The sequence below is a fragment of the Lissotriton vulgaris genome, chromosome 1_1, assembly GCF_964263255.1.
Source record: "Lissotriton vulgaris chromosome 1_1, aLisVul1.2, whole genome shotgun sequence".
NCBI classification, from domain to species: domain Eukaryota; kingdom Metazoa; phylum Chordata; class Amphibia; order Caudata; family Salamandridae; genus Lissotriton; species Lissotriton vulgaris.
This window is the reverse complement of record NC_141685.1, coordinates 1,533,235,859-1,533,259,567: the sequence shown is the minus strand read 5'-3', so window position 1 is coordinate 1,533,259,567 and position 23,709 is coordinate 1,533,235,859. Positions and strand designations below refer to the sequence as shown.

Here is a 23,709-nt window from a genome sequence, read left to right as displayed (position 1 = left end):
CAAAGATTGTGGCTGATGATTGAGAAGGGCTCACTACCCTTCAACCAACAACCTAATACCTCATAGTTGATTTTTAAATACTTACAAAATGAGTCCTTGACCACTTTTTCAAGCCACTCCCCAAAATGAAGTTGAGCACTAAAAGTTGTTATAATGCAACCCTACGTTTTCCTATGGGCCAGCCTTGGCACTGTGAAAAATTACATTAGAGGTTTTTCCTAAGCATGGGCGAATTTTGCGAATCTGGCGTTCGGGAATTTGCGTATTTCGAACTCGCAATCTGCAAAATCCGCGAATTCTCGCGAATTTTTTTTTTATGTTCGCAAGGGTTTCCGCCAGTTCGCGAGGGTTTTGTACCAGTTCGCAATTGCGAACTTACTTGTCGGCTCGCAACGGTCGCGACTATGTTGTTTCTACGTCTGGTTTCTCATCACAGGTTCCCAGCACCCTCTGTTTCACCCATGCCACCCTCTGGTACATCAATGCCACCCTTTGGTTCATCATCACTGTAGATTATGGGGGGGGGAAGCAAGCACACCTGCCCTGCTTCAACTGACATGAAATAATTTGGGGTTGATTTATTAATGTGTCACTGTTGTAAAATTCCAGTCTGGCACCTGCTTCCTTATCTGTAATTTGCTTTCTGTTGCAGTGCAATTTTTTTTTCCAGGACCTTTGTGGCCTACTTGTAGCTATTCTATGAGCCTGCTGTGAGGGTCAGAGCAGGGTCATACAATTGTTGCAACTAGCAACTGAACTCTGGAGGGGTCCCAGTCAGGAAGCACTACAGGGAATGGTTACTAATGATGAGTTTGAACTTTTGCACCTGCTGAGTGCTTTCAGTTTTGCAGAACTCGTTTTTCTGCAGAAAAGCAACTGTAATGCCCCAAACAAACTTACTTTTGAAAGTTGATTTCTAATCCAAAAGTGATCCAAAGAAAGTCAAAAGGCCCCAAATCCAAAAAAGTGCAGGCAAATGTCAACCTGAGGAATTATTCTGATAAAAATCATCATTTTCAGAAGGTCTATGCTGCTTGCTAGTGGATTTCTTGTGCAGAATTGCAAATTTTGTAATTTCGCGAGTGCGAGATTGTTGCTGCCTACATGTTCGCAATTGCGAACTCTCGCGATGCGTCGCCAAACTCCCGCGGGATCTCGCAGCAAGATCCAAAATGGAGCAGCATTCGCAAAATATCGAGAAAAACAACTCGGCAAACGCTGAATGACGGTAAGTGAACGCCGCACGCTGCAAAATTGTATCACCAAGAAAAAAAAATCCGCTGTGTGCGAATTTGCCGATTTTCGGTAAATTCGCGAGCGTTCGCGGATTGCGAATTTACCAAAAATCCGCAAAATCCGCGAGCGGAACGGATTTTCCGCCCATGCTTAGTTTTTCAGTGGCAGGATATGTTAAACCTTAAATATACATGCCCTATAATTTAAATAGCATGCACCCAGACCTATGGAAAATAAGGACTTACCTCACGGGTGGCTTATAAGCATGAATAAAGAGGGTTTATTTTGTCATACTGAATTTAAATGGCAGTTTAAAACTGCCCACCAAGGAGGCTGCAGGGGCAGGCCTGGAGATATGTTTTACAGTGCTACTTTAATAGGTGGCACAATGAGTGCTGCAGTTCACTAGTAAGCGTTAATTTACAGGCTCTGGGTACATGTAGTACAATATAGTAGGGGCGTATAAATAAATCACATGCTAATTAGGTATGTGCCAATTTGACCAGGTTTAAATGGAGAATCCAAGCACTTACCACTGGTTAGTAGGGACTAACTGCACATAGACCTATGGCCAGAAAAACAAGATTCAGCCGCATAAAAGAAATATCTGGGGGAATACCATACAAAAGATGATCATTCCCAACACATATGAAGGAGATTTTTTACTTTCGAGGAATGCACATATTTTTGCAAGAGGTCAAGTGGAAATATATGTATGATAGTCTTTTTCTAGGAGTACTCACCAATGTGGAATATACACATGTAGAGTTTTCACACGGTGGTAAATTCTCCATGTGAAGATCTGGACTGTTATCTTTTTTTCATTACAGACAAACTAGTTCTTTGGGGAGAACAATGCTTCACTGTAGCAATGCAGTCCAAGCTTAGAAACACCTTTATCAGGATATATTCGTAGGTGTTTCTAAGGGTATATAAATTGTAACTTACAGGGGTATGTAAATGCTGACAAATCTAGGAGTATTTGGGTGCTCATCTGTTTTTGCATGCAGGATCGCCCCCCGTCCCCCCCCCCACCGGAATTAAAAGACACTCTTCTCCTTAACCGAAAATATATTAATGAATTAATAGCACCATACTCATGGAGTTTCTGTGCTCATAAATCCGTTTTTGCAAGGGTCTCGTGTACGTTAAAAAGCCAAATGCCTTTTACAAAGACTTACTATTCGATTTCCCCTTGAGTGTAATATATGTATGAGAACAAAATGCAGAAATATTGGCGGTAAAGAATTTATGCAGCTTTACTAGTCAGTTATAGGTCAAATAACAATATGCTAAGTGCCAGTGTTTGCTCAAAGGGCTTATAACTAGTGAACACAATATGGAGGTAAATTATTCTGTTGTCTGCTCTCCATCTTAAATGCAACCAATAGCCTATAACGGTCCCTGTATTGATTGGTTTATCGATTTATTTTGTAGATTTCTAAAGTGCAAACAAGGCCCTAATAGGTCTCACAGCGCAGTACATGGGAGTGAATACATTCCAAAGTGGAATTCTAACTAGACATAAATATGGTTTCCTAAAAATCTTTTCACTTGATGTGATGATATAAAGATTAGTCGAAGGATATTTCTAATGCTGAGCTTTGGTGGACTATATATTGGTAATGCAACAATATCATCTTGCTGTCAATTTTGTTTACCTTTAATAGTGGGAAATGAAGAAAGCTAAGCTTTAAATGTATTAAATCGCCCTTTTATACATCTCTCTCTCTTCTCCATAGTCAATCTGTGTCCTCCACCCACTCTCTCTGTCTCTCTCTCTCTCTCTCTCTCTGTCTGTCTCCATTTCTTTCACTCTCTCCCTTTCTCTCTGTCGTGCCCATAAATGTACCCCACTCATACTGAACCCACATTTTCACCTTTCTCACTACAGTGATAAAGGAAATTATAAAATGAAATATTACCGGTGGCACTTCTGCATATGTACCATACATGTTAACTGGGAGAGCATTAATGCACCTGTATCCTGCATCGAAATGGGATGTCCGTGGAAAGGATATATTTAATCACTATTAACTGAGGGGCTGACTGAATATTTGGCAGACTGGATATTCCATTATAAACATGATAGATATCCTTTCTGCCTCAATATAAGTGTATTACATCCCATGGCACTTGCAATAAGGCAGACAGGATACCTGCCACATTTTGATGGAGTAGTCCATCTGCCAAACTCAAAATCAGGCCCTTACTCCCTGACAGATTGGAATCAAACTTACCAAAAGAAGGTACATTACACCCCCTTAACTTTTTGCTAAATTTGGCACAGAATGGCGAATGGCCACGAGAAACAAAGTTATTTGATAAGGAACCAAAAGTACAATTTCTTCAACATAACCTCACTGACCAGGTTTCTCTGTGAAAAATTCAAACAAAATTAAAAACAAAAAACTCCAGATATTGCAGGCACACAGCACTTGCCTTCATTTGAATTGCACTGCTGAGCAACAGCATTCTTTACATCCACTTTGTTGGCATTAAAGAAACTACTACTGCCCAAATGCAAGCCATATCTGTTTATTCATTAAATGATCACAATCATCAGATGATACAAAAATGGAAATCTGTTTTTCAATTGGTTACATATTGTATTGTTCGCAAGCAGCAGAACATGCTAACCAAAGCACGAATGCCTGTGATTGGTTGTTGTGGATCTCCCACATCTATGCAATTACCAACTTAAGTGGAAATGTGTTTTGAACAGCAGCCAAAGGAAATTACCGGCAACGGTGCCTAAGTGTACACATGTATTCAATGTAAAAACTTGTGATTGTAATACAAATGTTCAGGATCACAGTCACGTGTAAAGGTGCTAGATAACATAGTTTCAGTAACATAGGGCGAATTTGAGTGACCTATTAAATTATGATCATCGCACAACACTTGTTTTCGCAGTTATCGCAATTCTGAGCTGTGCAGTCATTATCACACGCAGTACCTACTAGGTGCGATAATGTTTTAATCCCTCGTAATTTGCTGGTGGGTAATTCATGCTGACATTTTTTGGGAGAATGCTGGAATGTCTGGATTTTGGTACATATAGCACAAGTTAATTATCACACTTGATAAGTTCAAAACACCTCTTTGTCGGAATTTATCAGATGCAATCATTATACTACAGGATCCTGGGGCACAAATGATCAGGCCTTTACTGTCTATGACTGAGCGTTAAGGTTCAACTGGTATTGAATCATCATCTATGTGTGAGTTTTTACCAGGAACATGAAGTGATATGTAATAGCAGCAGATAAGGGGTCTGTTGAGTGCAATTGAGTATCAGTACCAAAATGTATGTATGTATATATACATGTGTGTATGTATGTATTTATGTATGTATGTGGTATTTGTATAGGACAAACCTATCCAAATGCATCAGAGTGCTCTACAAAGTCAAAGGCAAGAAAGCAGTCAAGTGATTTGAGAAGTAGCTGTTTTGTGGACTGTTACTGTACCATAATGCATTTTGTAAAGGGATGTGACTTCAGCTCTTTCCTGAATAGGAGCTGGATTAGGGTGCTCCTGATGTATGCAGAGATGCTGTTCCAGATAATGGGTGCAAAAATGGAAAAGGCTTGCTGTTCCTTTTTTACAATTTTGTTTTCAGCCTTATGGTGTCCTAACTGAGTGTGTGCCAAGGGCCACCAGAGATAGGCTAGGGGTATTGGTAATTGATACAGTTGATTTTGAAGATGGTATGGGTCAGTAAGAAGAGTTGGTGGAGATTTATCAGGAGGTAGGTGTAAGTATCATATTTCTTCAGGTCCGGTGTGAGATGTGCTGCAGCATGTAAAATGCTGTTAAGGGGGGCAGTGTGGAGTCTCTGAAGGACATGGACAGGGATATTCAACTACCCCTACTCAAGAGAATGTAGGCTTGAACAGCAGTTCTAACGTCACTTTCTGGGAGGAATGGTTGTACTTTCGTCATAGAGAGAGCTGGTAAGAGGTCATCATTATTTTCTTGGCATCATTTTCTTTGAGAGTGAGCTTGGTGTTCAGGTTGAGTGTGAGTGATTTGATATTGGGAAGCAGTTGGGGTTTGAACCCATCAAGGTTTATATAATTGAGTAAGGTCTGTTCAATGTCTTGCTTTTTGTTCTTGGAAAGTAATAGGAACTCTGTCTTGGTGAGGTTTAACCTCCGGTACGGGCTGGACATCCATGTGTGGATGATGTGCAGGTAGTGTTTGAGGCACTGGAAGTCTAGAGCAAAAAAGACTTTCAACTAAGATGGTGAATTTTGATGCTAATATTTCTGAGTAGAGCCTCAAATGGTTTCATGTAAAGTTTGAAGTTGACAGGGGACAGAATGGCACACTAGGGCTCTTTACAGGTCATAGGGAATTTCTGGGACCTGGAGGTGAATGAACTATGGTTGATTTGAAAGGTGGGAGGATAACCATTCAAAGTCATTATCAGTGAACCCATTCAAGACTTTAGAGTGTGGATAAGGGTGAAATGTGTCAAACGCTGCTGAAAGGTCCAGCAACATCAATAGACAGGAGTCATATTCATCTGTGGGTGGGAGGAAGTCATCTACAATGTGTATAACAACTGTCTCCATGATATTAAATGGTCTGAAGCAAGTTTGAGAAGCATGATGAAAATTGTTCACCATTAATGTAATCTCGGAGCTTAGTTCAGACTACCTTTTTGATGATCTTGCTCATAAAGGCTAAGTAAATAATGAACCAATCGTTGGTGAGGTTATCAGGCAAGTGTAGGTTTCTAAAGGGCTGCAATGGTCTGATCTGTCTTGAGAGTGTCTGGGAAGATGACTTCAGTGAAGAAGACATTGACGAAATTGAGTTGGGGTGATAGAGCTCCTCTGAAAAGAGTTTTGATGAAGGTCTGGGGTAAGACTTTATCTTCTTAGGAGGTTACTTTGAGGAAGTTGAGGAAGTCAGTGAGATCTGTGAACAATAGGGCTTTGTAGGAGGACCATTGTGGGAATCTCAAAGAATGGCAGGGACCAGGAGGAGACATAGGTTTGGCTCTCAAAACCCCCAGGAAAAAGAGAACCTGCAAGATGTATGGTCAGTCGACTGCCATGGGGTCTTTAGACCAGAGGCAAAGGCTTACTGATAAAGCATATCTAAAGTAAACAACAACATGACACCATAACGTACTAGAAACTACATAACACAAGCAAATCATAAAAGAATACAGCATAACGAAACAGTCAAAACAGATTCCAACACAAGAAGCACTTTACAACGCAAAGGCACCACATTGCAATGATGGTGCATGAAAACACAGTACACACAAAAAACAAAACACATCACCACCACAACAAAATGAAACATAACAACAATGTACCAACATTCTTGTCACATATTGCCACCTCCATAAAGCTGACTTCATTCTACGATGGCAAAAGATGTTTGCACCCAGACCTGCCTTAATTTACCACCAAGGACATGAAATAGGGCAAGTCAAAATTGTTTTGTGATCCGGCCTGTGATTCACTGTAAGGTGTACACCAAAAAGCGTTACTTTCACACATTTCCTGAAACATTATACAATATTGGAGACTATCTAACTAAACTGCAAATGACAGAGAAGTGTAAACACACCCCTTGCTGTTATGCACCGAGAGGCCGCAAGGCATTGAACACAGTCCCAGCCAAACGTCACAAATGATCTGGTTTCTGGCGATACCATTGCGCATGCGGCAGAAAAGGATACCTACAAAACCAAGACCTGCAATACTCCTTGGTTCATTACTGTCGCCCATGGTCTAGAATTATATAGCGCCGGTAACAAGAATGCGACTTGAACATTGTCTCTCCTTTCCCTGTTCCTCCTGTGAGTTATGGTCGCCGCTATTGTGCTGCTTCACAATCATTTTTCATTCCATCATTAACCCTGGACATTAATGGGGTTTTAATTTGTTGTTACACCAAAGTTCTACACTTCATTACATCCCTGTGCCAATAATTATGGCCCCTATTGATTTTCTGTCTGTGTAGGTATTCAGGAGCTTTCGGTGGTTTGCCTGCCATTGGTTGTTTTTCTCACATTGAGACACCATTGTTAATCCTAGAAAAGGAGGGGATAAATCATTTAAGCTTTCGGTATTGCCATTCCATCTTCTTCAGCTTTGTGCTACTAATTAGCACACCGACTTTTCTTCAGAGAGCTTAACACTGCAGCGACATGAAAAGGGATTGTTTTTGTCTGCTTTGTACAAAAATGTATTCACAGAAGCACGGGTGCTATCTGCTCCATGCATTTTACGATTATAGACGAACCGGTATCACAGAAAAAACGAAATCAAAATAGGGGGGTAAATTCCAGTTGAACACATGCAAATTATTTCTGATGATCAACTTGCAACAGCTGAATTTGTAGACGTCAGATTATATTTCTACAGTAGCATAAATAAGGCACTTTTGGGCAGATTTACAATAACTGGCGCATCCCTGCATATAAGCAGGGATGCGCCAGTTATTATTCGTGATGTAAGAAACCCCTTACGCCACCATGGATGTGTCACATTTACAATGCGGGGCACCGCAGCGCAAGGATAGACAGATGCGTGACGCATCTGTCAGCATATAGGTGACGCAGTGCTAGAGTTGTGTCGCAAGTGCGACGCAACTCCAGCACTGCTCAGGGGCGGCCTATACTTGCTGTGCTGTGTCACTCCTTACACCTGTTACAAGCAGGTGTAAGGTTTTGACGCAGAGGGGTCGTAAAAGTGACTTAGTGAAATCTTGTAGATTTCACTACGTCACGTTTACAGGGCTTCCTTGCAACGTAACGCCCACACTGCATATATTATACCATACGCAGGTATAATGTAGCGCAAGGCTTTACAACGTGACACATCTTACTGGATGCGTACCATTGTAAATATGTTGCATAGTGGCGCATTGTTAATGACGCCACTGCGTCACAGAAGTGACGCAACAGTGTCGTAAAGATGTCACAAAGGGCTTGTAAATCTGCCCCATTGTACTGTATAAATGCAAACATGGAGAAATGGAAATTTTGATGGGTACAGTAATTGAAATAATGTGAGTCACATAAAATACGCTATGTGGCATTCCAGTCCACCACTTTATTGCGTGTCTTTGCTCTTAGAGATGAGAAACATCCATATGTAATAAGTCTTGACTTCCACTCGACTCCCTCCAGATTGGAAACTCCAGCCTTGGGTGCCAGGCTACATTGCTTCTGAATGGGAACTGAATATAAGCAGCTCCAGAAATGTTGGCTCCTCGTTGTGCCTCCCAAGTAGCCTGTAAGATACAGCCAGTGGTGCCCAGATGTGGCCTACTAAGAGCATAATGCATGTGCACTGTCCAGTTCTGAATATCAGCTGAAGCCAATAAACCATCAAACAGCAATGACCAAATCAAGGATGCAACTGAACTGAACCAGAATGTTTGCTATAACTTTGCAGTTGACGTCACAACCTCCAAAGACATTAACTTAATACATTTGTAATTGCTAAACTGGAATTTGCAATATATAAACGCTGTTAAAGTATTTTAGCAATTCAATTATTTCAAGACAAGCTCTAAAGACTGCAACATGTTATGGAAGGCATTTATGACTGTGGGGGGATTAGGTACTTCGTTGTGAGCTCTGAATAAAGGAGTTTCATTGTTAACTCTTAATTAAGAGGACTGATGAACTTTGCAAGGTGACTAACATTATCAGTTTGTCAGGGAGAATAGAGTAGATGTGTTGGACAAACATCGCCTACATTTTCTGCATTTGCACTTCATTGCCAGATTTACTAAACAGTAGCTGTATGACAAGTGCCATAGAATGTAATGCACTTGAAATATGGCAGACGGGACATCCACGAAGTTTATTACAGTGTATCCTATCCACAGAGCTCTAAATAAGGCCTTAAGTTCCAACCAAACTTCAGGCATGTTTGCCAAATGGTGCCAACATTATAAGCAAATCAACTTTTCAACTGACAATAAATGCAAAAGTTAAATGCCTTGAAATCCTACCCAACACACATATCTCAACAACTACAGATCAGATGTACACTAAATCAAAAAACGTTCTACCTTCAGGCTAAACTCGGTGTAAACCAGTTCAATGTTTTTTGCTCTTCCTTTAGGCAAAAATGTCTCAAGATAAGATAGCAAATAGAGCACTGTTCACATCCTCTTTACTTTTTTTTTACTGTGGACAGATGTTCGCGAAATTTGGCATGCCAAAACCAAAAATGTATTTAGTAGATTGCCAAGTTTTTATATCTATGTATTCACTAAAAGGCGACCCAGCAAGAAAGCCAACTGGTTCACCACAACTCTCCAAGAATCCAAGAGCTCCTGCAGATGACTGGAAAAGACGTGGAGAAACAGCAAAACTCCGGAAGTACGCTCCGCCTACAAAACAGCTATCACAGCACACCACCAACTCATCAAACCCACACAGAAAAAATTCCGCCAAGACACATTCCTCTCCAACCACCACAACTCCAAGGAGCTCATCGTCATCATATAGGAATTTGCCAAACCCAACTGCGATACAACAGAAGTTTCTCCCACTCAAGACTGCTACAACAGACTCAACTCCTTCTTTCACCTCAAGATCAAGATGCTCTACGACAACTTCGATGACCAAGACCCATGCACTGCCCCAACCCCCACCTCCAGTGAGGCCACCCAACATACCCTTCTTACCTGGACCCCTCTCAAGACAGAAGACACCATAAAGACCGTGAAGAGCTCCCACTGAACCCAGCCCATCTCACATCTTCCACAGGGCCTCCACTGCCATTGCACCCGAGCTACATCAAACCATCAACTGCTCCCTTGAGACTGCCACATTTACTAACAGGTGGAAGCAAACTGAAGTCAAGCCCCTCCTAAAGAAGCACTCCACAGACCTGACGGGCCTTAAGAACGTCAGACCTGTCTCACTGGTTCCATTTAAAGCCAAAGTCAGTCAAAAAGACAGTCAACGCCCAGCCATCACACTTCATAGAAACCAACAACATCCTAAACACCTCTCAATCCAGGTTCCACAGCAACCACATCACAGAGACCGCCCTTCTCACTGCCACCTAAGACATCTGCGACCTCCTCAATCAAGGCCATATGGCAGCCCTCCTTCTCCTGGACCTCAGCAGCCTTTGACACCGCCTCCCATCGCACACTATCCACAAGGCTCCACGACGCAGGCATCCAAGAAAAGGCCTTAGACTGGCTAGATCATTCCTTTCAGGCAGAACACAGAGAATAAGACTCCCACGCTTCTACTTAGAACCAACTGAGATTAGATGCGGAGTCCTCGCAGGATCCTCCTTTAGCCCCACCCTCTTCAATGTCTACTTGCAACCATTGTCAGAAACCATGGGCTCAACAGTGTCTCCCATGTTGATGACACCCATATCATCCTCTCCCTCACCAAGGAACCTGACATCACCAGGCACAATTTCCAAGAAGGGATGAGAGCTCTTGCAACCTGGATGAAGATCAGCTGCCTGAAACTCATCTCAGAGAAAACAAAGGTCTTCATCCTCAGACCCACCACCTCTGCATTGAATGACACCTGGTGGCCCCCCATCCTCGAAAGCCCACCCACCCCAAAGGACCACGCAGCAATATTGGCATCATACTGGACTCATCACTCACCATGAATCACCAGATTTACACAGCCACCTCCGCATGCTTCAACACCCTCTGCATTCTACGTAGGACGTTCAAGTGGACCCCCGGAATCCATGAAAATCATCATTCCCGCACTCATCACCAGCAGACTAGACTATGTCAAAGTCCTCTATGTTGGAATTAACAAAAAAACTCCTTTGCAAGCTCCAAACCATCAGAATGCTGCAGCCAGACTAATCCTCGAGATCCCATGGCACAACCGCATCACCAAACACCTCTGTGACCTTCAGCGGCTCCCCGTCGAAAGAATAATAGCCTTCAAGCTGCTGACACACACCTACGCGGCCCTCCACAATGCCGTATCCCAATATCTCAATGACAGAATCTCCTTTGACGCCCCCAGGAGAAACCTCCGCTCAGCTGACCTCTCCCTAGAAATTATCCTTCGCATTTACAGGACCAGAGCAGGTGGAAGATCCTTCTCCTACCTTGCAGCTAAGACCTGGAACAAACTCCCCAATCACCGCCGACGGAGCCAGACACTGCACCAATTCAGGAAGGACCTCAAGACCTGGGTCTTTGAATGACCCGGCCCACCCCCACCCCCAGCGCCTTGAGACCCTCACACACTCCCCGATCCCTGATTGACTGATTCATTCATTTATTCATTCCTTGAAAAGAAAACATTTTAAAGGAATGTTATAGTTGGGGTACAATGTCAGTCATTATGTTTGAAAACCAAAATGCCACTGAAATTCAACAGTTATAGTTCAATGAGCTAACAAACTTAAGCCCCACCATGTACTGCTTGTGACCTCACATATTACATCACCCGTGACATGCTCAATGACATGTCATGAGTGATGTAATATGTAAAGACATAAGCAGGGCATGGGCTAAAGTCATGGTATCCCTATCCTGCCCCCTTGGCCCCTTTTTCAAAGCATTTTTAGGACCGAGGACCAAGTTCCCAAGTCCTGTGATGGTGACCACAACATTTCTGTTCATGTTGCCACCAGCCAATCAGAGCTCTCACTCCAGAAAAGCTACTTTGGCCAAACAAAAGGCTTGAACTTTGAATTCCAGCCCAACTGTCTATATATCTATACATTTTGAACTTCAATTTCTCAAAGACTTCTGAACAGATTTTCACTATATCACAAAAAGCATGCTTTCTAGGTAAAGATCTAGCTTTCTGCCATATTTGGTGAAATTCCAATCAGCCATTTTGGCTATATGACTGTCTAAAATTCCCTATGGAAATTGCAAGGGGGAATAGCATTTAAGAAACCTCTCTTTTTCTAGGTCCACACTTGGTGGATCACCTAAAACATTCGAGTAGAGAGCTAAGGTGGATGTGCTTTTTTATTTTGGAAAGTTTTGTGAAGATTCATCAAATGGAACCAAAGTTATAGCAAAAGAAAAAACTCTTGGAATGAAAACTTGTATCTATCTATCAATCTATCTATTTATCTATCTACCTATCTACCTATCTATCTACCTATCTATCTACCTATCTATCTACCTATCTATCTAAATTCAGTAAAGCAAACAAAGGTAATAGGGATGTTATAGTTAGGTTCAGATCTTACACACACAAACCCATAGAAATTCAGCAAATATAGTTATACATATCTAAATACTGCTAATGAGCCTATTGCACTAATTGTGGCACCCGCTTAAGTTACACTTTAAACATGTCTCAGAACTGCCGTATGCAGCCTATGTGTGCAGTTTGCAACTACATTTTGACCCAGTAAAATAATCCTTTGCAAGGGCCTCAAGCTCCCTTTTTACACATCATGTCACCCCTAAGTTACGCCCCAAGCATCTGATAGAGCAGGGTGTAGTGTGTTTAAAAAGTTGAATATTTACTTATCAGTTTTACATGTCCTGGTAGTGAAAAACTCTTAAATTCGTTTTTCAGAACTACAAGGCCTACCTTTCTCATAGAATAACATTTGGTTAGCCTATTACATTTAATAAGTCATAGCTTTCAATTTTTAGCAGATAGGAATGTTGAGTTTGGTGTCTAAAGAATTGTAATTTAATACCCTCTTTAGTGGTAAAATCTGATTTCAAGTCACAGTTCTGAAAAGACCACTTTCAGAAAGTTGGCTTTTCTTGTCCCAACCATTTGGGACATGAAGCCTTTATCCTGTGTCATATGACTAGATGGCAGCTGGTCTTTGTTTATTGCTTCTAGACAGTGAGACAAAGGAGGAATAGGTGTTTGCATGATGAGTCATCTCTGACTTGATGGGGAGCAGAGCTGTAACCGTCCACACTGCCACAACAGAAAGCCTGTGCTTGAACACAGCCGCAAAGAGTTTGACACTAGTCGTTTGTGCCCACAGACTAGCTGAGGCTAGGGCAGAGATGTAGGAAATTCTAAACACTTCTGGAGGTGTGAACCTCCAGAACTTTCTCTTACTTCAAAGCTTGCACCAAGTATAAATAGGGGGCCCACCGGTCCTTTCATACGTACAGAAGAAGGACTGCTGTGCTACGGTGCTGCTCTGCTGCCAGAAGGACTGCTGCTCTGCTGCCATGCTGCCTACTTGCTGAGAAGGAAGGCCAGACCTACACCCTTCATCCAAGGCTGAAGTGACTTCAAGGGTCAGCTGACTGACCTCCTGTTCTGAGCTGTAAGGACATAACAAGCTCTAGAGACCTACCTGCATCTGCCCAGCTGACCTGCTGCAGAGACCTGCAACTTGAACTACCTAAACCCTTCTGGCCTATGTTGAAGTGGGTTGCTACTCCTCAAAAGGGTTGCATAGGTCCTGGACCCTTGATGGGAAATCAGTTGAGCTTCACCTTAAAGAAAGGAAACAGCCTGAAGTGTTGGGTTCTTCGCAACTGCAGATGGGACTCTGTGCACTAAGATCTTGCAATCTCTACAGCCCACCAAAGCACAGCTCCTGTGAACCTGCGTTTTCGTGCCACAAAGACTGCCAGTAGCACCGAGCAATGCAAGATATGCACGTCACGCTACATCAATGACAGCCCGCGGTGACTGCAGTGCAAAATTTCCAGCATGGTCTTCCATGATGCCAGATAGGATTTTGTGCTAAAGCTTCAACCATCCGCAACAGCTGGACTTTTCTTCGCCCTCCAGCGACGATCATCTGCAATGCTCTCCCTGCTGCTCACATACCCCTCCCCTGCAAATGGAACTCTTTGCGCTGGCCTTTTGAAGGACAATCATGAAGAGGGACTAACCTGGGCCCTGTATACGGACCACACTCCATCAAAGTCATCCTGAACTTGTGACTTTCACCCAGTCTTGTACAACCAAATAACCGCAAGTGGCACTTGGAGCTTTTAGGCGTTATACTTATCTGAACTTTTTTAAATTGCACCTTCTAAGTTCTAGTAATTGAAATTTTGTCGGTTCAGTTTATTATAAGTTATTCATTTTTACTGTATTTCTCTAAATGGGTGTGGGCTTTTTCGTGTTGTGTTTTCACTTTATTATTGTTTGAATTGCTGCATGAATACTTTGCACATTGCCTCTAAGTTAAGCCAGACTGCTTTTGTGCCAAGCTAGTAAAGGGTTTCGAAAATGCCTCAAAATATTAGGCAGTTGTAGAATCAAGTGATGAATTTTACAGGCCCTACAACGTGCAGTGGCAAAAAGCAGTGGTTGCAGGAGCAGGATTTATGACATCTGGGTGCCTTTTTTATTTTTTTTGCAGAGTTTTGTATAGCGCAAACTTGACCCAAATCCAATTCGGGTATCAGAGAGTTTTATATAGCACCAGTTACGATACATGAGGACACACATTCATTTTTGTTAGGCAAGGGGAGATTAAGTGATTTGCCCAGAATCACTGGTTGTTTACGCATCATTACCGAGACTCAAACCCAGTTCCCCAGGTCCGAGGTCGAGCGCCCTAGCCGTTATGCCAACTCCTTGTTTTGTATTGTAAAATATAATCAGTACCATGATTATGACTTGAATTAACTGGACATCAAGCTATTTCCTAATGTACCACAAAGAGCCAGAAGGGACACCATGAAAAAATATCAGCATCTTTCATGTAATTTTATTATAATTATTTTCCCTATTCTAGATATTGTTTCAGAAACAGGTTCCAAGTGAAAATATATTAAGCCATTAATTTGGTGTTGAATTAACTGTTAAATTAATTTTATTTATGTATTCATTTATTACACGCACAAATCATCCCAGAGGGGATCTCTAGGTGCCTTTACAGGTGGGATGCCACAAAGTACGAGATGAAATTGTAGGGTGAATAACCAGGTTATTGAATAACCAGGTGTTAAATGAACTGTTAAATTCCTTAAGATAGATTAGGTCAATCTTCAAAATACTTTATTCGGTTTTTCATATTTAAAAAACATAAAAGCAAGGTGACAGCATAAAAATTTTATAAAAACGATATATCTTGAACTTAACCCCAGAAAATATATATACAATTCATTTCATTTTCAAAGGATAACAGTGGGCAGTAAAATACATCTGAAAGAGACTAACAATCCTCTCTCCTATTTCTAAATTTTAGTGCTGATTTGAGGAATCTAACCACATATAAAGGGCCTACAGGCTTTACCATTTGTAAATAGCACAAAGCCGGGCGTACCTGTTTAAAATTTAGTTTTTTTAGTATGGGCTTCAGAGAAAACTTACATGGAATTTCATAGAAAGGACAAATGAATAAAAAGTGCACCAGATATTGTCTCAGTCGCAGGAGGGTAGCACTTGACCTCTATGTGACCCCCTAGGTAAGGGCTAGTAATAGGCGATAATAGTCCAGACGGAACCAGATAAATAAGAGTTTTCGTGTAACATCTTCATGATGTCTATTATATGTGACCATGATTTACTAAAATTAATATGTGACTTGCATGAGTTGTATCTTAAATAAATGCATTTTAAAATTATCAGTTCCGATTTTCCTACAAAAGATTTGCGGTTGTCCAAACTTGAAATTGTCCTGATATTTCTGGCATGATTCAAATTATGTTTGGTTTGTACCTCAAAATATTATATGCTGAAATATCATGTTACACAAATGCTGTGTCTTAAATGTTGCTTGCTAAAATATTATTCCATTTGGTGTAGATATTCCATTGATAACTTCAATAGAGAGATATTTTTGTAGATGATAATTAAGACCATGCATAAATTCCAGATGATATTCTGACAGCAATATTCTATTACCACAACTGTCTGTGGGATACTTTGAATTAATGATACATTCTATGCAAGTATTGATGTTTTTGTATCCCACTTTCATAACTTGATTTTGACATGTTCTGATCTCTCCTTTAGGTTATACGAATAGCTTGATATGTAGAGAAAAACAGTGGAGCTCCCCGTCTCATTTTTTGTGGGATTGATACTATTTCTAAGAGCTGCTAATTGATGTTTACTGATGTGAGTGACCTTTGGTAAGTTGTTCTGGTTCAATAAATAAATGTATTGATAAAGCATATAGTGTTCAACCCTTTTCATGATAATATACAATTAGCATGATGATTACATTCCTTTTATGAATACATTTCTAAACACTGTCCTGATTAAGGGCTGATACCCATGGTTAAAATACTGTTATGCTCTCATAAGCTAATATATTTTAGTGTCAATCAAACATCAGTATCGTGAAGAGAGATCTTTCTTGGATTACATTTCTACACAAATGATTTATAAATTACTAAAAATAGCCAATGGGCTATTAGGTAAATCAATTTTGTAATGAAACATCACGTATACACAAGTCATTATGCCACTGAGAAACTGCTTATTGCAGACTTTATTGCTTAGGCCTCTGAAATAATTAATGTTATATTGTGGTACCGATAATTTTAGGGTAAAACACCCTGGTTTATAAACAAAATGTGCTATTGTGTTATAGTAATAATGAATTAAATAACTTCGCCTTACACAGCCATAAATAGTGATGTTTCCATTCCTATCATTTGTTTTCAATTGTACCTTGGGACGCTACTTATACTCAATTGAATCGAGCTGTGAATCTATAATCTGCACCACTTTTATAGATTTGATTTGAAAGGGTTATCCAATTATTACTTACATTATGATAGCCCAGCCCAAGAGAGGAGTATTGTGAACACATCAAACATAGGTTGCCTACTTGTAAAACTACTTTAAGATTTATTGGAAATTAATGCTCTAATTCTAATAGTATCAGAGAAGAACTGAGACCTTTACTCGCAGATGAATTACTATGACACTCTATACACAAGTAAAATAGTCAATGTGGGATACAGATGTTTGAAAGTGGGCCACTGCTCAAAAACCAAGGATATTTAAAAATATATATATATCTCACTTTTATACCGAGCTGTAGACTCAAAAGATACTGCATTGCCTGCATCCTTTTGTTCCAGCAGGATGTTGCAAAAATGTATTCTTTCAATTTAACTTAGGGCATGCCTTGGTGATACATGTGAAAGTGAGTAATAACCCTGTACCGTGTATGTGCCTTTCTAAAGCACAAAGACCGACATTCTTTGGTTAAAAGCACCAATGGTTAGACTTAAAATGATGCTTATGTCTAAAGTGTACTTTTAATAAGAAAAAAATTCTATCACCATTAACTCCTGCAGATGAGACAGTGCAATTCCCTAGCACATGAGAGAGCATTCAAGCAGTCATTACTTGATATTTCAACTTCCACTATCAAGTTGATTATCAAAGGACACCACAAAGGCTTTATGTCACTTGGGAATTAATTCAGCAGAAAAAGAAAAGATAATGATGGTGGCTGCTAAGAGTAATTAGCGACTGCACTATTTCGAGATCTAATTTGCAGTAGTGTAGTCATCACACATCAACACTTCTTTCTGGTTTCCATTCAAAGTGAGATCTCACTGCAACAGAGGTGCACAGCAGTGTTACTTATCAAGCAACACTGACCCCAAACGATTAGGAAACAAACAAAACGCATTATTAAATATATCACTAAACAAACATTAATCAGCATTGAAAACTTTCAACATTACTTCTCAAAGCAAGCAATGACATGGACAGTCAACCCTACAGACATATTGCAGGTACTGTCTAAAAAGACAGAAAATAGGAAGATAATGTTGTTACCAGCCTACAAGTCACAGTAACGTAATTATGCGTTTGAGAAAAAAGAATATCCATTTGTCTGTTAGAGTGAATAATGCTTTGAGACAGGAAATGTAGTTAAAGTCAATAAACCATTTTAGATGAAAGAATAGGATGTGCAAAAATAAAGTATGGCGAGCCCACTTTTTAAATGTTTGTGTGGAAAAAAAAGAAAAATGAAGAATTGTGAGCACATCAAGATATGCCCGGTCCAATACAACATCCAAAACATCTGACCTCTTCATTACAAAAAAGAAAATATTTCGACTGTAGAGGCATTCAGATATATGATCACATGTGGATATAGAGACTTCGAGGTACATTTGAAATATGAGCAGTGAAGTTAAGAAGGCAGAATGTAACATGCCACCAGTACTCAAACAATTTTTAAACTATAACTAAAACTGGATACACCAAAAACGTCAATATGTATTTCACAATTTATTAAAATCATTGCACATCTACTTGTAGTGAGCGCTCTAGCGTTGCATGTCACGTAGCTACGTGACGTGCGAGGACGTAGAAAAGGCAGCGCGCGCAGCGAGGCATAAGCGCGTGAGCCGGCTGGGCAGCGGACGTGCTCGGCGCTCCTTGTAACGGATAAGTTGAATAAAATAAGCATAACAGCAACCTGTCTCCGAGAGTTATTGGGGAAGAAGCACAACACTACAGTGGCGACGAGGGTGGGATACGACGGCCCACGACCCCCCACGACACAGATCACACGTCGAGCCGGAGTAACGGAGCGGAGTCGCGGAACGGAGCGCAGAGAAGGCCCGAGGGTAACCACAGAGACCACACCCTGACTGGGCACCGCAAGGAGCGTGGCAGAGCCAACAAGCGCACAGCAGACGCTCAGTGAGTAACCCACGTGGAGCCGCGACGCACACCGCGCCAGAAGATAGCCACGACCACGGCCCACAAAGAACCGCACTGGCTACTCCACCTGAGCGGGAAGGGGCTGAAAGGAACAGCCCCCCACCCCTAGCCAGCGGGGAAGATCAGGACAGTGCGCCAGGGAGTCCGAGAGGCCAGGGAAGTGCGCCGCCCACCCCCAAGGGTGAGAAGATGAGCACGCAGGCGGGGTTCGCGATGGCGCCAGTCCAGTTCCTTCCCAGACCAGGGGAACCCCTCATGAAATGGGAGGACTGGAAGGAATATATAGACAATTTTATAGAAGTGCTAGAAGACGAGAGCGAAGAGAAATCCAAGCCGCCGAGGAAGAAACGCATCCTACTGCTAAACCTGGGCCCGGAAGGCCTGAGGATCTATAAAAGCCTGGTTCCTAGGAAGAGAGAAGCGACAGACGACGACGTGTACGCGCACGCAATGGAAGACCTGGATGAACACTTCAAACCATCGATATGTGTCTCAGTGGACAGGTTTAACTTCCAGCAAAGAAAGCAACAACCAGGAGAGACGGTGAAAGAGTACGTGGCGGCGTTGAGGAAGCTAGCGTCTTCGTGCAGGTACGCGAATTGGGAAAGTGAATTCATAAAGGATCAAGTGGTGATGCACACCACGTGCACGAACGTGCAGGACAAACTATGGGCTGCCGGCGACACCTCACTCAAAGATGTGCTAGTAATAGTCAAGAGGGCCGAACTGGCGCAAAGGTGCACGGCAGCCACGAAGAAAGAAACCGCGCCCAGTGGCGTAGTGAACAAAGTAGACAACGAGGAGCACCACAGAGACCACCCAACACGGAAACAGTCGGAGAAGGGTCCGAGCAGATGGCCAAACACCCCTAGCCCTGTGGGTAAAGCAGCGGGAAGTAACAAAAAGTCGTGCTACAGGTGCAGAAGCTGGTCACACGAGGCGCACGACCGGAAGTGCCCCGCATTCCGCGCCAAATGCTTGTTTTGCGGGATCGTCGGCCATTACGAGAAAGTATGTAGGAAGAAAGCCTCCAAGAATGCAGTGAAGTATGTTGGCCAAGAAGGGGAGGAACTAGAAGAAGTGGCCGAAGAAGAAATGGTGACCGTGCTCTGCATCTACGATGAAATCTTGAGCGTGGACGGACAAGTCCTAGGTATCGATGGAAGAAGAACGATGAAACCCATCCTGGAGATGACTATAGGAAACGTCGAAATCCAAGTGGTGGCAGACACAGGGTCACCCTACACCATCATCCCAAGAACAGTATGGGAGGAGAAGTTCGCTCCACGCCTGGGCCCTGAATTGGAAAGACTGGACATCCGTCCGGTCACCTACAACGGAGATTGCATACCCATGGCTGGATACAGGAAGCTGAACTTCGAATTCAGGGGGAGATCGGCATGGTGCAAGCTATACGTCTCGGAGAAAGGCCCCTCAGTCCTAGGGTGGCTCGACCAAGGCGACTTAGGCATCAAATTGGACCCAGGAGGCAAGGAGCAGATCCTGCTAACCGAACAAGATGATGGACCGGATATGGACAAATGGAGGAAGAACTTCCCAACCGTCTTCGGGGGCACAGTGGGGAAACTAGACAGATTCGCACACAGGATCATCCTCAAGGAGGGAGCAGTACCGGTGGCCCATAAGGTGAGGAACATCCCTTTGGCGGTGAGAGAGGAGGTGAAAGCCGAGCTGCAAGAGCTAGAAAAAAAGGGAATCATCGAGCCCATTACTTGCGCTGAGTGGTTGGCGCCATTGGTGGTTGTAAAGAAGCCCAATGGCAAAGTCCGTCTATGCGTGGACCTGCGCGAATTGAACAAAAACATTGTGGTAGAGAGGTTCCCCTTACCCCGCATTGAGGAAATGTTGGCTTGCACGAGGGGCATTCAGTGGTATTCCACCATAGACTTAACATCAGCGAATCACCAAATTGCATTACACCCGGAGAGTCGCAAATTGACTTCGTTCATTACCCCCTTTGGGTGCTACCAATTCCGCCGTATGCCGTTTGGGCTAGCCTCAGCGGCAGCGGTGTTTCAAAAACTCATGCATCAGTTGTTCAGGGATAAGCCTGGGGTCCAATACTTCCAGGACGACATCCTAGTGATGGGGCGCGACAGATCTGATCATGACAAGAAACTCAGCGACGTGTTGGAAATTCTGGAAAAAAAGGGCCTCACTGCAGAATGGACCAAGTGCCGAATAGGAATGGAGAAGGTAACATACTTGGGGCATGAGATAAGTACCCGAGGGGTAACCCCTAAGGCGGAGAATGTGAAAGCAATCTGCGATGCGCCCCCACCGTCCAGCAAGGAGGAAGCACGGTCGTTCTTAGGGATGGCAGAGTACTACGGAAAGTTCATGCAACACTTCGCCTCAAAGACCCACCACATGAGGCTCCACACAAGAGAAAACAGTGAATTCCGGTGGTCGGAAGAGGCTCAGCAAGAATTCGAAACGGTAAAAAGAGAGGTGGCAGGAGCTGTTCCGCTGCAGGGATTTGACCCTCGAAGAAGCACAGTGCTCACAACGGACGCCAGCGAAAGAGGACTGGGAGCAGTCCTTATGCAAGACCGCGGCCAAGGGAGATTAGAAACGATAAGCTTCGCATCTCGCACCCTGAGCGACACCGAGAAGAAATATAGCGTGATCGAGAAAGAAATGCTGGCGGTAGTGTGGGCCATGTCTCGATTTAGACAATTCCTGTGGGGCACCAGATTCAGGTTGAGGACTGACCACAAGCCCCTGCTCAAGGTACTAACATCAAGGGGACACGCGGACGCAACGCCAAGAATATCTAAGATGTCACTCAAACTAATGGAGTTCCGATATGATGTAGAACACATTCCCGGGAACAAGAACAAAGTGGCGGACTACCTCAGCAGGGCAGCAGCGATGGAGGCCAGCTCAGAAGGCAACGAGGGAACGGAAGAGTGGGTCGCACTCACTGAAGATCAAGAAACAACCATAAGCAAACAAGAATGGAAACAAGCTTACGAAGAAGACCTCGTTTTGGAAGAAGTGAAATCCCATATAGTAAGAGGTTGGCTCGACAAGAACAGAACAGGACGAGAACTCATCCCGTACTTCGAAGTTAGAGAGGAACTGTCGACTAATGATCAGGGCATATTCATATTCAGGGGAGAGAGAGTTGTACCACCCGCAAAAATTATCCCCAAGTTGATGGACATGTTGCATGAAGGGCATCTAGGCGCTGGGAAACTGAAACTGAGGGCCAAGCAGAACTATTGGTGGCCGGGGATGGATATAAGGGCGGAGAGACATGTCAGAGAGTGCCCGCGGTGCCAGGGGGCGGACAAGACACTCAAACCCTTGCGTCCAGCCCTAGGGAAATTCGATCCTCCGAAGAATCCATGGGAGGAGCTGTCTATAGACATTTTGGGCCCTATCTTAAACGCACAAGGGACACAGAAGTACATCTGTGTCATGGTGGACCGTTATTCGAAATGGCCGGAATTGAGGATCGAGGAAACTATGGACACAGAGACAATAGTGAGCTTCATGGCCGAGACTTTTGTGAGGGAAGGCATCCCAAAGAATGTTCTCAGTGACAACGGCCCCCAATTCCGATCGGAAAAATTGACCCAATTCCTACAGAGGAATGGCATCACAGCAAAACATACGTCCATATACCATCCAGCTGGGAATGGGTTGGTGGAACGTTTTAATAGAGTGGTGATGGGTTCGATACAAGCGGCCATCTCAGACAATAAAGACTGGGAAGCTGAAGTTTGGCACATGGTGTGGGCATATAGGATAACACCCACGAACACGGGCTATAGTCCTTTCCAGATCCTCAGAGGCCGTGAGCCTTTCACTCGGGACAACAGAGTGTGGAAGGAGAGGATAATCAAGAGCGAATGGTCACCAGCGGCGGTGCAGGCTAACCTAGAAAGAGCCCAATCTATGTACACCAAACACTACGATGCACGAAGGAATGAGAAGGACACAACATTGGAGAAAGGAGAATGGGTAAGAGTAAAGCTGGCCACGTTACAGAAAAAGGGAGAAAGCAAGTACAGCAAGCCCATGCAGGTGGTGGAAGTGAGAGGCAGAGCGGCCTTACTGAGCGACGGAAATGTGTGGTCGCAAGACCGCATGGCCAGATGCAACAAAATACTCTGCTGGAGAGACAACGGAACAGATGGTGGAAGTGAGGACAGAAGGGAGACCGCCCGTGAATATGGGGGAGAGGAACTGGATATTGGAGAGGCACAACAAGAGGACGATGGTGCATGCGGGGAGCAGCAGAGTGAAGGAGAAGGAAGCAGAGTTGAGCCTAGCGCGGCTGCGCTAGGAAGTGGTGACAGGAGCGAAGCAGCAACTGCCACGACCCCGGTAAGACTGACAAGAAGGGGAAGGGCGGTGGTCCAGCCTGCAAGATTCAGAGACTACGACATGAGCCAGGACTTGTACATATAATTCATTGGGAAAAAGGGGAGATATGTAGTGAGCGCTCTAGCGTTGCGAGGACGTAGAAAAGGCAGCGCGCGCAGCGAGGCATAAGCGCGTGAGCCGGCTGGGCAGCGGACGTGCTCGGCGCTCCTTGTAACGGATAAGTTGAATAAAATAAGCATAACAGCAACCTGTCTCCGAGAGTTATTGGGGGAAGAAGCACAACACTACACTACTTAATACATTCTTGAGTAGAGAAAACATTGACATTTCTTTTTCATGGATAAATAATAAATCAGCTTCTCAAATCAAAGCTGAATTCTGATCGTATTTAAATTCTCTGTTGTTAGTAAACAGAATGAATGCAAATATATGATCCTAATGGATCAATCCGTCTGTTCAAGAAGGCTGTTATTCTCTCCCCTTTACCAGTGCTGTGATTACCATGTTGGCATTATTATTTG

At 43.1% G+C, this 23,709-nt stretch overlaps 1 protein-coding gene across 2 annotated transcripts in view; it reads left to right on the top strand.

Moving 5' to 3' along the window:
- MGAT4C (MGAT4 family member C) overlaps positions 1 to 23,709 on the top strand; it is a 1,083,724-nt gene that overhangs the window by 645,760 nt on the left and 414,255 nt on the right. For both annotated transcript variants that reach the window (XM_086936888.1, XM_086936894.1), the window contains one exon: positions 16,145 to 16,263. The gene's annotated coding sequence lies outside the window, so the exon portion shown is untranslated. The remainder of the gene's footprint in view (positions 1 to 16,144; positions 16,264 to 23,709) is intronic.